Source organism: Pristiophorus japonicus, chromosome 23 (assembly GCF_044704955.1).
Source record: "Pristiophorus japonicus isolate sPriJap1 chromosome 23, sPriJap1.hap1, whole genome shotgun sequence".
NCBI lineage: Eukaryota > Metazoa > Chordata > Chondrichthyes > Pristiophoridae > Pristiophorus > Pristiophorus japonicus.
This window is the reverse complement of record NC_091999.1, coordinates 22,461,397-22,475,077: the sequence shown is the minus strand read 5'-3', so window position 1 is coordinate 22,475,077 and position 13,681 is coordinate 22,461,397. Positions and strand designations below refer to the sequence as shown.

Here is a 13,681-nt window from a genome sequence, read left to right as displayed (position 1 = left end):
AGTGCGACTTGAACAGACAAACTCCCGATTCAGTCGAGAATGCGGCCACTGAACCAAAGCCGATACAAAAGTTCACAACCGTATTATTTTCCCCAAGTCGTTTTTATAAGTTCCAGGACATACCAAATTCATGGTGATGATTTCCCGTGACAGTTGCACATACACAGAGACATATAAATAGATAGACAGACACAGAGACCCACACACATATAACCAAAAATTTGCACGCACCAACAGGCATGCACAGATGCCTCAGACATCTCGAGGGATAGATAGGCTGAATCACTGTCGCAACTTTGACTGATGTTTGCGATTTTTGAAACGGATGTATCGTGAATATTGCAGATTAATAAAAATGAGAAAAAAATGTCAAAGTTGAAAGGTGTGGGACGTTATTCCATCTATCTCAGGATCAGTTTGGCAGAGAACCGGTTAAATTGTGAAATGGAATGAAAAATGCTGAGAATCGTAGTCGGCAGGATTCGAACCTGCGCGGGATAACCCAATGGATTTCTAGTCCATCGCCTTAACCACTCAGCCACGACTACTGTGTCGCTGCCTTTTTAAACTTTACTCAGAAAAAACTCAGTCATCCATCTCTGTGCAGCAGACGGCCAAAGACTCCTGAAAAATTCTACATTGGCTAAAAATCTGGACGAGACAATCTCATCCACCTGTTTTTTTGACAGTTCCATATTGCTCTGGAACTTTTTAACATGCATCTCTTCCAAGAAACAGAAGTAAAATTCGACATCTTGAAACAACTGCCTCCCCGTCGGGGAATTGAACCCCGGTCTCCCGCGTGACAGGTGGCGATACTCACCACTATACTAACGAGGAACTGACGGGTACCAGTTCTGTCAGAGCAGGAATCGAGTCACTGTGAACAGAAGTGGACACCAGGAGAAGTCGACAGACACATTGAGAGACAGAGACAAACCGACAAACAGGGAGAGACAGACAGCGAGATAGAGACAACGAGAGACAGAAAGTGTGAGACTGAGAAGGAGAGGCAGACTGAGTGAGAAAAAGACTCAAATATATACATATACAGAGATGTGTGTGTGTGATCTATTAAGAGAGAGAGGGAAAGAGTGAGAGAAAGACAATGATAAAGACAGTGACAAGGAGAGAGACAGATAGAGAGAGAGCGATAGAGACTAAAACAGAAAATGATGGAAATACTTCTCAGCTTACAGGCAGGGACTAACAGAGACAAGCAAAGACATGACAGACCGAAATGATGGGAAAGAGAGAGCCAGTCACACAAAGAGTCAGAGAGAATCCCATTGGACCAGACGTGGCACCGTGAGAAAGAGACAGATTGAGAGACAAAGACAAACAGAGAAACAGGGACAGACAGAGTGAGTCAGACTGAGAGAGACAAAGACTCAAACATACAAAACTCTCTGAAGAGAGAGAGAGAGGCAGAAACCGAGCGACACGGATACATTTCACAATTTCATTTCATTATCGGTTCAGAGTGTCACATTGTTACAGAAAATTGCTGATTCAACCGATGAAAATCCGGTCTCACTGATCAGAATGGGAGGAAATCCGTGTTAAATTAAAGAGACACCAGGAGTGGGGGACGAACCCACGCGGGACAATCCCATTGAGTTTTAAGGCCAACGCCTCAACCACTCGGCTATTCTGGTCCTGTGAGAACCTGGATTCTGTCTCTGTGAGAATCTGGGCTTCAACCCCAACCCCACATACAAACACATGCACATCGGCTTTCAGTGAGCATTTACGAACATTTTTCGTAATATTGACACGGGGGCAACTCTCCTATTCTTTTTCGAGTAATGCACTGGAAACTTTCATATCCACCCGAGCGTGCAGACGGAGCTTCAATTTAACATTTCATCCGAAAGTCAACAGCTTCAACATTACATAATTCCCCAAGTGCTGCACTTGAGTGTTAGCCAAGATGATATGCTCAAGTCTCAGGAGTGCGACTTGAACAGACAAACTCCCGATTCAGTCGAGAATGCGACCACTGAACCAAAGCCGATACAAAAGTTCACAACCGTATTATTTTCCCCAAGTCGCTTTTATAAGTTCCAGGACATACCAAATTCATGGTGATGATTTCCAGTGACAGTTGCACATACACAGAGACATATAAATAGATAGACAGACACAGAGACCCACACACACATAAGCATAAATTTGCACGCACCAACGGGCATGCACAGATGCCTCAGACATCTCAAGGGATAGACAGGCTGAATCACTGTCGCAATTTTGACTGATGTTTGCGATTTTTGAAACGGATGTATCGTGAATATTGCAGATTAATAAAAATGAGAAAAAAATGTCAAAGTTGAAAGGTGTGGGACGTTATTCCATCTATCTCAGGATCAGTTTGGCAGAGAACCGGTTAAATTGTGAAATGGAATGAAAAATGCTGAGAATCGTAGTCGGCAGGATTCGAACCTGCGCGGGATAACCCAATGGATTTCTGGTCCATCGCATTAACCACTCGGCCACGACTACTGTGTCGCTGTCTTTTTAAACTTTACTCAGAAAAAACTCAGTCATCCATCTCTGTGCAGCAGACGGCCAAAGACTCCTGAAAAATTCTACATTTGCTAAAAATCTGGACGAGACAATCTCATCCACCTGTTTTTTTGACAGTTCCATGTTGCTCTGGAACTTTTTAATATGCATCTCTTCCAAGAAACAGAAGTAAAATTCGACATCTTGAAACAACTGCCTCCCCATCGGGGAATTGAACCCCGGTCTCCCGCGTGACAGGCGGGGATACTCACCACTATACTAACGAGGAACAGACGGGTACCAGTTCTGTCAGAGCAGGAATCGAGTCACTGTGAACAGAACTGGACACCAGGAGAAGTCGACAGACACATTGAGAGACAGAGACAAACCGACAAACAGGGAGAGACAGACAGCGAGATAGAGACAACGAGAGACAGAAAGTGTGAGACTGAGAAGGAGAGGCAGACTGAGTGAGAAAAAGACTCAAATATATACATATACAGAGATGTGTGTGTGTGATCTATTAAGAGAGAGAGGGAAAGAGTGAGAGAAAGACAATGATAAAGACAGTGACTTGGAGACAGATAGAGAGAGAGCGATAGAGACTAAAACAGAAAATGATGGAAATATTTCTCAGCTTACAGGCAGGGACTAACAGAGACAGGCAAAGACATGGACAGACCGAAATGATGGGAAAGAGAGAGCCAGTCAGACAAACAGTCAGAGAGAATCCCATTGGAACAGACGTGGCACCGTGAGAAAGAGACAGATTGAGAGACAAAGACAAACAGAGAAACAGGGACAGACAGAGTGAGTCAGACTGAGAGAGACAAAGACTCAAACATACAAAACTCTCTGAAGAGAGAGAGAGAGGCAGAAACCGAGCGACACAGATACATTTCACAATTTCATTTCATTATCGGTTCAGAGTGTCACATTGTTACAGAAAATTGCTGATTCAACCGATGAAAATCCGGTCTCACTGATCAGAATGGGAGGAAATCCGTGTTAAATTAATGAGACACCAGGAGTGGGGAATGAACCCACGCGGGACAAACCCATTGAGTTTTAAGGCCAACGCCTCAACCACTCGGCTATTCTGGTCCTGTGAGAACCTGGATTCTGTCTCTGTGAGAATCTGTGCTTAAACCCCAACCCCACATATAAACACATGCACATCGGCGTTCAGTGAGCATTTACGAACATTTTTAGTAATATTGACACGGGGGCAACTCTCCTATTCTTTTTCGAGTAATGCACTGGGAACTTTCATATCCACCTGTGGGTGCTGACGGAGCTTCAATTCAACATTTCATCCGAAAGTCAACAGCTTCAACAATGTAAAATTCCCCAAGTGCTGCACTTGACTGTTCGCCAAGATGAAATGCACTCAGGAGTGCGACTTGAACAGACAAACTCCCGATTCAGTCGAGAATGCGGCCACTGAACCAAAGCCGATACAAAAGTTCACAATCGTATTATTTTCCCCAAGTCGTTTTTATAAGTTCCAGGACATACCAAATTCATGGTGATGATTTCCAGTGACAGTTGCACATACACAGAGACATATAAATAGATAGACAGACACAGAGACCCACACACACATAACCAAAAATTTGCACGCACCAACAGGCATGCACAGATGCCTCAGACATCTCGAGGGATAGATAGGCTGAATCACTGTCGCAACTTTGACTGATGTTTGCGATTTTTGAAACGGATGTATCGTGAATATTGCAGATTAATAAAAATGAGAAAAAAATGTCAAAGTTGAAAGGTGTGGGACGTTATTCCATCTATCTCAGGATCAGTTTGGCAGAGAACCGGTCAAATTGTGAAATGGAATGAAAAATGCTGAGAATCGTAGTCGGCAGGATTCGAACCTGCGCGGGATAACCCAATGGATTTCTAGTCCATCGCCTTAACCACTCGGCCACGACTACTGTGTCGCTGCTTTTTAAACTTTACTCAGAAAAAACTCAGTCATCCATCTCTGTGTAGCAGACGGCCAAAGACTCCTGAAAAATTCTCCGTTTGCGAAAAATCTGGACGAGGCAATCTAATCTACCTGTATTTTTACAGTTCCACATTGCTCTGGAACTTTTTAATATGCATCTCTTTCAAGAAACAGAAGTAAAATTCGACATCTTGAGACAACTGCCTCCCCGTCGGGGAATTGAACCCCGGTATCCCGCATGACAGGCGGGATACTCACCACTATACTAACGAGGAACTGACGGGTACCAGTTCTGTCAGAGCAGGAATCGAGTCACTGTGAACAGAACTGGACACCAGGAGAAGTCGACAGACACATTGAGAGACAGAGACAAACCGACAAACAAGGAGAGACAGACAGCGAGATAGAGACAACGAGAGACAGAAAGTGTGAGACTGAGAAGGAGAGGCAGACTGAGTGAGAAAAAGACTCAAATATATACATATACAGAGATGTGTGTGTGTGATCTATTAAGAGAGAGAGGGAAAGAGTGAGAGAAAGACAATGATAAAGACAGTGACAAGGAGAGAGACAGAGAGAGAGCGATAGAGACTAAAACAGAAAATGATGGAAATACTTCTCAGCTTACAGGCAGGGACTAACAGAGACAAGCAAAGACATGGACAGACCGAAATGATGGGAAAGAGAGAGCCAGTCACACAAAGAGTCAGAGAGAATCCCATTGGACCAGACGTGGCACCGTGAGAAAGAGACAGATTGAGAGACAAAGACAAACAGAGAAACAGGGACAGACAGAGTGAGTCAGACTGAGAGAGACAAAGACTCAAACATAAAAAACTCTCTGAAGAGAGAGAGAGGCAGAAACCGAGCGACACAGATACATTTCACAATTTCATTTCATTATCGGTTCAGAGTGTCACGTTGTTACAGAAAATTGCTGATTCAACCGATGAAAATCCGGTCTCACTGATCAGAATGGGAGGAAATCCGTGTTAAATTAAAGAGACACCAGGAGTGGGGGACGAACCCACGCGGGACAAACCCATTGAGTTTTAAGGCCAACGCCTCAACCACTCGGCTATTCTGGTCCTATGAGAACCTGGATTCTGTCTCTGTGAGAATCTGGGTTTCAACCCCAACCCCACATACAAACACATGCACATCGGCTTTCAGTGAGCATTTACGAACATTTTTAGTAATATTGACACGGGGGCAACTCTCCTATTCTTTTTCGAGTAATGCACTGGGAACTTTCATATCCACCTGTGGGTGCAGACGGAGCTTCAATTCAACATTTCATCCGAAAGTCAACAGCTTCAACAATGTAAAATTCCCCAAGTGCTGCACTTGACTGTTCGCCAAGATGATATTCTCAAGTCTCAGGCGACTTGAACACACAAACTCCCGATTCAGTCGAGAATGCGGCCACTGAACCAAAGCCGATACAAAAGTTCACAACCGTATTATTTTCCCCAAGTCTTTTTTATAAGTTCCAGGACATACCAAATTAATAGTGATGATTTCCACAGACAGTTGCACATACACAAAGACATATAAAGAGATAGACAGACACAGAGACACACACACACATAACCAAACATTTGCACGCACCAACGGGCATGCACAGATGCCTTCGACATCTCGAGGGATAGACAGGCTGAATCACTGTCGCAACTTTGACTGATTGTTGCGATTCTTTAAACGGATGTATGGTGAATATTGCAGATTAATTAAAATGAGAAACAAATGTCAGTGTTGAAATGTGTGGGACGTTATTCCATCTATCTCAGGATCAGTTTGGCAGAGAACCGGTTAAATTGTGAAATGGAATGAAAAATGCTGAGAATCGTAGTCGGCAGGATTCGAACCTGCACGGAATAACCCAATGGATTTCTAGTAAATCGCCTCAACCACTCGGTCACGACAACTGTGTCGCTGCCTTTTCAAACGTCACCCAGAAAAAACTCAGTCATCCATCTCTGTGCAGCAGACGGCCAAAGACTCCTGAAAAATTCTCCGTTTGCTAAAAATCTGGACGAGGCAATCTCCTCCACCTGTATTTTTACAGTTCGATATTGCTCTGGAACTTTTTAATCTGCATCTCTTCCAAGAAACAGAAGTAAAATTCGACATGTTGAAACAACTGCCTCCCCGTCGGGGAATTGAACCCCGGTCTCCCGCGTGACAGACGGGGATACTCACCACTATACTAACGAGGAACTGACGGGTACCAGTTCTGTCAGAGCAGGAATCGAGTCACTGTGAACAGAACTGGACACCAGGAGAAGTCGACAGACACATTGAGAGACAGAGACAAACCGACAAACAGGGAGAGACAGACAGCGAGATAGAGACAACGAGAGACAGAAAGTGTGAGACTGAGAAGGAGAGGCAGACTGAGTGAGAAAAAGACTCAAATATATACATATACAGAGATGTGTGTGTGTGATCTATTAAGAGAGAGAGGGAAAGAGTGAGAGAAAGACAATGATAAAGACAGTGACAAGGAGAGAGACAGAGAGAGAGCGATAGAGACTAAAACAGAAAATGATGGAAATACTTCTCAGCTTACAGGCAGGGACTAACAGAGACAAGCAAAGACATGGACAGACCGAAATGATGGGAAAGAGAGAGCCAGTCACACAAAGAGTCAGAGAGAATCCCATTGGACCAGACGTGGCACCGTGAGAAAGAGACAGATTGAGAGACAAAGACAAACAGAGAAACAGGGACAGACAGAGTGAGTCAGACTGAGAGAGACAAAGACTCAAACATACAAAACTCTCTGAAGAGAGAGAGAGAGGCAGAAACCGAGCGACACAGATGCATTTCATAATTTCATTTCATTATCGGTTCAGAGTGTCACATTGTTACAGAAAATTGCTGATTCAACCGATGAAAATCCGGTCTCACTGATCAGAATGGGAGGAAATCCGTGTTAAATTAAAGAGACACCAGGAGTGGGGGACGAACCCACGCGGGACAAACCCATTGAGTTTTAAGGCCAACGCCTCAACCACTCGGCTATTCTGGTCCTGTGAGAACCTGGATTCTGTCTCTGTGAGAATCTGTGCTTAAACCCCAACCCCACATACAAACACATGCACATCGGCTTTCAGTGAGCATTTACGAACATTTTTAGTAATATTGACACGGGGGCAACTCTCCTATTCTTTTTCGAGTGATGCACTGGGAACTTTCATATCCACCTGTGGGTGCCGACGGAGCTTCAATTCAACATTTCATCCGAAAGTCAACAGCTTCAACAATGTAAAATTCCCCAAGTGCTGCACTTGACTGTTCGCCAAGATGATATGCACTCAGGAGTGCGACTTGAACAGACAAACTCCCGATTCAGTCGAGAATGCGGCCACTGAACCAAAGCCGATACAAAAGTTCACAACCGTATTATTTTCCCCAAGTCGTTTTTATAAGTTCCAGGACATACCAAATTCATGGTGATGATTTCCAGTGACAGTTGCACATACACAGAGACATATAAATAGATAGACAGACACAGAGACCCACACACACATAACCAAAAATTTGCACGCACCAACAGGCATGCACAGATGCCTCAGACATCTCTAGGGATAGATAGGCTGAATCACTGTCGCAACTTTGACTGATGTTTGCGATTTTTGAAACGGATGTATCGTGAATATTGCAGATTAATATAAATGAGAAAAAAATGTCAAAGTTGAAAGGTGTGGGACGTTATTCCATCTATCTCAGGATCAGTTTGGCAGAGAACCGGTTAAATTGTGAAATGGAATGAAAAATGCTGAGAATCGTAGTCGGCAGGATTCGAACTTGCGCAGGATACGAACCTGCGCAGGATAACCCAATGGATTTCTAGTCCATCGCCTTAACCACTCGGCCACGACCACTGTGTCGCTGCTTTTTAAACTTTACTCAGAAAAAACTCAGTCATCCATCTCTGTGTAGCAGACGGCCAAAGACTCCTGAAAAATTCTCCGTTTGCGAAAAATCTGGACGAGGCAATCTAATCTACCTGTATTTTTACAGTTCCACATTGCTCTGGAACTTTTTAATATGCATCTCTTTCAAGAAACAGAAGTAAAATTCGACATCTTGAGACAACTGCCTCCCCGTCGGGGAATTGAACCCCGGTATCCCGCATGACAGGCGGGATACTCACCACTATACTAACGAGGAACTGACGGGTACCAGTTCTGTCAGAGCAGGAATCGAGTCACTGTGAACAGATCTGGACACCAGGAGAAGTCGACAGACACATTGAGAGACAGAGACAAACCGACAAACAAGGAGAGACAGACAGCGAGATAGAGACAACGAGAGACAGAAAGTGTGAGACTGAGAAGGAGAGGCAGACTGAGTGAGAAAAAGACTCAAATATATACATATACAGAGATGTGTGTGTGTGATCTATTAAGAGAGAGAGGGAAAGAGTGAGAGAAAGACAATGATAAAGACAGTGACAAGGAGAGAGACAGAGAGAGAGCGATAGAGACTAAAACAGAAAATGATGGAAATACTTCTCAGCTTACAGGCAGGGACTAACAGAGACAAGCAAAGACATGGACAGACCGAAATGATGGGAAAGAGAGAGCCAGTCACACAAAGAGTCAGAGAGAATCCCATTGGACCAGACGTGGCACCGTGAGAAAGAGACAGATTGAGAGACAAAGACAAACAGAGAAACAGGGACAGACAGAGTGAGTCAGACTGAGAGAGACAAAGACTCAAACATAAAAAACTCTCTGAAGAGAGAGAGAGGCAGAAACCGAGCGACACAGATACATTTCACAATTTCATTTCATTATCGGTTCAGAGTGTCACATTGTTACAGAAAATTGCTGATTCAACCGATGAAAATCCGGTCTCACTGATCAGAATGGGAGGAAATCCGTGTTAAATTAAAGAGATACCAGGAGTGGGGGACGAACCCACGCGGGACAAACCCATTGAGTTTTAAGGCCAACGCCTCAACCACTCGGCTATTCTGGTCCTGTGAGAACCTGGATTCTGTCTCTGTGAGAATCTGGGTTTCAACCCCAACCCCACATACAAACACATGCACATCGGCTTTCAGTGAGCATTTACGAACATTTTTAGTAATATTGACACGGGGGCAACTCTCCTATTCTTTTTCGAATAATGCACTGGGAACATTCATATCCACCCGAGGGTGCAGACGGAGCTTCAATTTAACATTTCATCCGAAAGTCAACAGCTTCAACATTGCAAAATTCCCCAAGTGCTGCACTTGAGTGTTCGCCAAGATGATATGCTCAAGTCTCAGGAGTGCGACTTGAACAGACAAACTCCCGATTCAGTCGAGAATGCGGCCACTGAACCAAAGCCGATACAAAAGTTAACAACGGTATTTTTTTTCCCAAGTCGTTTTTATAAGTTCCAGGACATACCAAATTCATGGTGATGATTTCCAGTGACAGTTGCACATACACAGAGACATATAAATAGATAGACAGACACAGATACCCACATACACATAACCAAAAATTTGCACGCACCAACGGGCATGCACAGATGCCTTAGACATCTCGAGGGATAGACAGGCTGAATCACTGTCGCAACTTTGACTGATGTTTGCGATTTTTGAAACGGATGTATCGTGAATATTGCAGATTAATAAAAATGAGAAAAAAATGTCAAAGTTGAAAGGTGTGGGACGTTATTCCATCTATCTGAGGATCAGTTTGGCAGAGAACCGGTTAAATTGTGAAATGGAATGAAAAATGCTGAGAATCGTAGTCGGCAGGATTCGAACCTGCGCGGGATAACCCAATGGATTTCCAGTCCATCGCCTTAACCACTCGGCCACGACTACTGTGTCGCTGCTTTTTAAACTTTACTCAGAAAAAACTCAGTCATCCATCTCTGTGTAGCAGACGGCCAAAGACTCCTGAAAAATTCTCCGTTTGCGAAAAATCTGGACGAGGCAATCTAATCTCCCTGTATTTTTACAGTTCCACATTGCTCTGGAACTTTTTAATATGCATCTCTTTCAAGAAACAGAAGTAAAATTCTACATTTTGAGACAACTGCCTCCCCGTCGGGGAATTGAACCCCGGTATCCCGCGTGACAGGCGGGGATACTCACCACTATACTAACGAGGAACTGACGGGTACCAGTTCTGTCAGAGCCGGAATCGAGTCACTGTGAACAGAACTGGACAGCAGGCGAAGTCGACAGACACATTGAGAGACAGAGAAAAAACCGACAAACTTGGAGAGACAGACAGCGAGATAGAGCCAACGAGAGACAGAAAGTGTGAGACTGAGAAGGAGAGGCAGACTGAGTGAGAAAAAGACTCAAATATATACATATACAGAGATGTATGTGTGTGATCTATTAAGAGAGAGAGGGAAAGAGTGAGAGAAAGACAATGATAAAGACAGTGACAAGGAGAGAGACAGATAGAGAGAGAGCGATAGAGACTAAAACAGAAAATGATGGAAATACTTCTCAGCTTACAGGCAGGGACTAACAGAGACAGGCAAAGACATGGACAGACCGAAATGATGGGAAAGAGAGAGCCAGTCAGACAAAGAGTCTGAGAGAATCCCATTGGACCAGGCGTGGCACCGTGAGAAAGAGACAGATTGAGAGACAAAGACAAACAGAGAAACAGGGACAGACAGAGTGAGCCAGACTTAGTGAGACAGACTCAAACATACAAAACTCTCTTAAGAGAGAGAGAGAGGCAAAAACCGAGCGACACAGACACATTTCACAATTTCATTTCATTATCGGTTCAGAGTGTCACATTGTTACAGAAAATTGCTGATTCAACCGATGAAAATCCGGTCTCATTGATCAGAATGGGAGGAAATCCGTGTTAAATTAAAGAGATACCAGGAGTGGGGGACGAACCCACGCGGGACAAACCCATTGAGTTTTAAGGGCAACGCCGCTACCACTCGGCTATTCTGGTCCTGTGCGAACCTGGATTCTGTCTCTGTGAGAATCTGGGCTTCAACCCCAACCCCACATACAAACACATGCACATCGGCTTTCAGTGAGCATTTACGAACATTTTTAGTAATATTGACACGGGGGCAACTCTCCTATTCTTTTTCGAGTAATGCACTGGGAACTTTCATATCCACCCGAGGGTGCAGACGGAGCTTCAATTTAACATTTCATCCGAAAGTCAACAGCTTCAGCATTGCAAAATTCCCCAAGTGGTGCACTTGAGTGTTCGCCAAGATGATATTCTCAAGTCTCAGGCGACTTGAACACACAAACTCCCGATTCAGTCGAGAATGCGGCCACTGAACCAAAGCCGATACAAAAGTTCACAACCGTATTATTTTCCCCAAGTCTTTTTTATAAGTTCCAGGACATACCAAATTCATGGTGATGATTTCCAATGACAGTTGCACATACACAGAGACATATAAATAGATAGACAGACACAGATACCCACATACACATAACCAAAAATTTGCATGCACCAACGGGCATGCACAGATGCCTTAGACATCTCGAGGGATAGACAGGCTGAATCACTGTCGCAACTTTGACTGATGTTTGCGATTTTTGAAACGGATGTATCGTGAATATTGCAGATTAATAAAAATGAGAAAAAAATGTCAAAGTTGAAAGTTGTGGGACGTTATTCCATCTATCTCAGGATCAGTTTGGCAGTGAACCGGTTAAATTGTGAAATGGAATGAAAAATGCTGAGAATCGTAGTCGGCAGGATTCGAACCTGCGCGGGATAACCCAATGGATTTCTAGTCCATCGCCTTAACCACTCAGCCACGACTACTGCGTCGCTGCCTTTTTAAACATTACTCAGAAAAAACTCAGTCATGCATCTCTGTGCAGCAGACGGCCAAAGACTTCTGAAAAATTCTCCGTTTGCTAAAATTCTGGACGAGGCAATCTCCTCCACCTGTATTTTTACAGTTCCATATTGCTCTGGAACCTTTTAATATGCATCTCTTCCAAGAAACAGAAGTAAAATTCGACATCTTGAAACAACTGCCTCCGCGTCAGGGAATTGAACCTCGGTCGCTAGCCTGACAGGCGGGGAAACTCACCACTACACTAACGAGGAACTGACGGGTACCAGTTCTGTCAGAGCCGGAATCGAGTCACTGTGAACAGAACTGGACACCAGGAGAAGTCGACAGACACATTGAGAGACAGAGAAAAAACCGACAAACTTGGAGAGACAGACAGCGAGATAGAGCCAACGAGAGACAGAAAGTGTGAGACTGAGAAGGAGAGGCAGACTGAGTGAGAAAAAGACTCAAATATATACATATACAGAGATGTATGTGTGTGATCTATTAAGAGAGAGAGGGAAAGAGTGAGAGAAAGACAATGATAAAGACAGTGACAAGGAGAGAGACAGATAGAGAGAGAGCGATAGAGACTAAAACAGAAAATGATGGAAATACTTCTCAGCTTACAGGCAGGGACTAACAGAGACAGGCAAAGACATGGACAGACCGAAATGATGGGAAAGAGAGAGCCAGTCAGACAAAGAGTCTGAGAGAATCCCATTGGACCAGGCGTGGCACCGTGAGAAAGAGACAGATTGAGAGACAAAGACAAACAGAGAAACAGGGACAGACAGAGTGAGCCAGACTTAGTGAGACAGACTCAAACATACAAAACTCTCTTAAGAGAGAGAGAGAGGCAGAAACCGAGCGACACAGACACATTTCACAATTTCATTTCATTATCGGTTCAGAGTGTCACATTGTTACAGAAAATTGCTGATTCAACCGATGAAAATCCGGTCTCATTGATCAGAATGGTAGGAAATCCGTGTTAAATTAAAGAGATACCAGGAGTGGGGGACGAACCCACGCGGGACAAACCCATTGAGTTTTAAGGGCAACGCCGCTACCACTCGGCTATTCTGGTCCTGTGCGAACCTGGATTCTGTCTCTGTGAGAATCTGGGCTTCAACCCCAGCCCCACATACAAACACATGCACATCGGCTTTCAGTGAGCATTTACGAACATTTTTAGTAATATTGACACGGGGGCAACTCTCCTATTCTTTTTCGAGTAATGCACTGGGAACTTTCATATCCACCCGAGGGTGCAGACGGAGCTTCAATTTAACATTTCATCCGAAAGTCAACAGCTTCAGCATTGCAAAATTCCCCAAGTGCTGCACTTGAGTGTTCGCCAAGATGATATTCTCAAGTCTCAGGCGACTTGAACAAACAAACTCCCGATTCAGT

General features: G+C 44.1%; 8 non-coding genes across 8 annotated transcripts; all 8 read right to left on the bottom strand.

The window, feature by feature from the left end:
- Nucleotides 1–467: 467 nt before the first annotated feature.
- On the bottom strand, nucleotides 468–548 carry trnas-aga (transfer RNA serine (anticodon AGA)). Its single transcript has one exon. It is a non-coding gene; the product is annotated as a tRNA-Ser (tRNA).
- Nucleotides 549–2,421: 1,873 nt separating this feature from the next.
- trnas-aga (transfer RNA serine (anticodon AGA)) lies at nucleotides 2,422–2,502 on the bottom strand. The gene has a single exon. It is a non-coding gene; the product is annotated as a tRNA-Ser (tRNA).
- Nucleotides 2,503–2,722: 220 nt separating this feature from the next.
- trnad-guc (transfer RNA aspartic acid (anticodon GUC)) lies at nucleotides 2,723–2,794 on the bottom strand. The gene has a single exon. It is a non-coding gene; the product is annotated as a tRNA-Asp (tRNA).
- Nucleotides 2,795–4,367: 1,573 nt separating this feature from the next.
- trnas-aga (transfer RNA serine (anticodon AGA)) lies at nucleotides 4,368–4,448 on the bottom strand. Its single transcript has one exon. It is a non-coding gene; the product is annotated as a tRNA-Ser (tRNA).
- Nucleotides 4,449–6,609: 2,161 nt separating this feature from the next.
- Nucleotides 6,610–6,681, bottom strand: trnad-guc (transfer RNA aspartic acid (anticodon GUC)). The gene has a single exon. It is a non-coding gene; the product is annotated as a tRNA-Asp (tRNA).
- Nucleotides 6,682–10,217: 3,536 nt separating this feature from the next.
- Nucleotides 10,218–10,298, bottom strand: trnas-gga (transfer RNA serine (anticodon GGA)). The gene has a single exon. It is a non-coding gene; the product is annotated as a tRNA-Ser (tRNA).
- A 218-nt stretch (nucleotides 10,299–10,516) lies between these two features.
- Nucleotides 10,517–10,588, bottom strand: trnad-guc (transfer RNA aspartic acid (anticodon GUC)). The gene has a single exon. It is a non-coding gene; the product is annotated as a tRNA-Asp (tRNA).
- A 1,577-nt stretch (nucleotides 10,589–12,165) lies between these two features.
- trnas-aga (transfer RNA serine (anticodon AGA)) lies at nucleotides 12,166–12,246 on the bottom strand. Its single transcript has one exon. It is a non-coding gene; the product is annotated as a tRNA-Ser (tRNA).
- Between the last annotated feature and the right edge of the window lie 1,435 nt (nucleotides 12,247–13,681).